General features: G+C 50.3%; 1 pseudogene; it reads right to left on the minus strand.

Moving 5' to 3' along the window:
• Positions 1-278: 278 nt before the first annotated feature.
• Positions 279-396, minus strand: LOC126177507 (5S ribosomal RNA; annotated as a pseudogene).
• Positions 397-975: the final 579 nt, after the last annotated feature.

Here is a 975-nt window from a genome sequence, read left to right on the forward strand (position 1 = left end):
GGTTGCCTAGTGGCAGGCGCCTGTGCCTATAATTTCGACACTCTGTAGCATCGTCAGATGACGCGGTCACATACAAAAAAAAAGCGTCTTCAGACCACGAGTGGCCTACCGGGACCATCCGACCGCCGTGTCATCCTCTGTGGAGGATGCGGATAGGAGGGGTGTGAGGTCAGCACACTGCTGTCCCGCTCGTAAGATGGTATTCTTGACCGAAGCTGCTACTATTCGGTCGAGTAGCTCCTCAATTGGCATCACGAGGCCGAGTGCACCCCGAAAAATGGCAACAGTATATGGCGCCCCAGATGGCCACCCATCCAAGTCCCAACCACACCCGACAGCGCTAAACTTCGGTGATCTCACGGAAACCGGTGTATCCACTGCGGCAAGGCCGTTGCCGACACGGTCACATAGCGGTTTCTATTCTCGATTTGTTCCTCGAGACGCCCTCTACAACCCCCGAAATTTGTCGCAACATTTCTGGGACATCCAGTACATGTGGGACTACACATACACAGCGACTAAAAGTGAAGCGACCACGTAACTATTTTGAGGAAAGGAGATACTGTACAGATTTTTCGGAAGGGTCCTCAGAAAATGCTTACGAAACACTCGTTCGACCGAAACTTGAGTATTACTTATCAGTTTGGGACCATAGGACTGGTAGAGCAAATAGAGAAGATCCAAAGACTAGCAGCGCGTTTCGTCACAGGATAGTTCACTTAGCAAGAAAGCGTCACTAAGACGATCAACCAACTGTAGTGACAGGTGGTAAAAGAGACACGGTGTGTTTTATTGCTAAATTACAAGAGCATATCTTCCGGGCGGAATCAACTGACACATTGCTCCTCCTACGTTTATCTCACGGAAAGATCACGAACTGAAATGAGCACCGATCCCACTCGAACGCTCACCAACAATCGTTCTTCCAGCGCGCCATTCGAGACTGGAACAGGAGAAGGGGTGACGTGACGAAAT

The sequence above is a fragment of the Schistocerca cancellata genome, chromosome 3 (assembly GCF_023864275.1).
Source record: "Schistocerca cancellata isolate TAMUIC-IGC-003103 chromosome 3, iqSchCanc2.1, whole genome shotgun sequence".
NCBI classification, from domain to species: domain Eukaryota; kingdom Metazoa; phylum Arthropoda; class Insecta; order Orthoptera; family Acrididae; genus Schistocerca; species Schistocerca cancellata.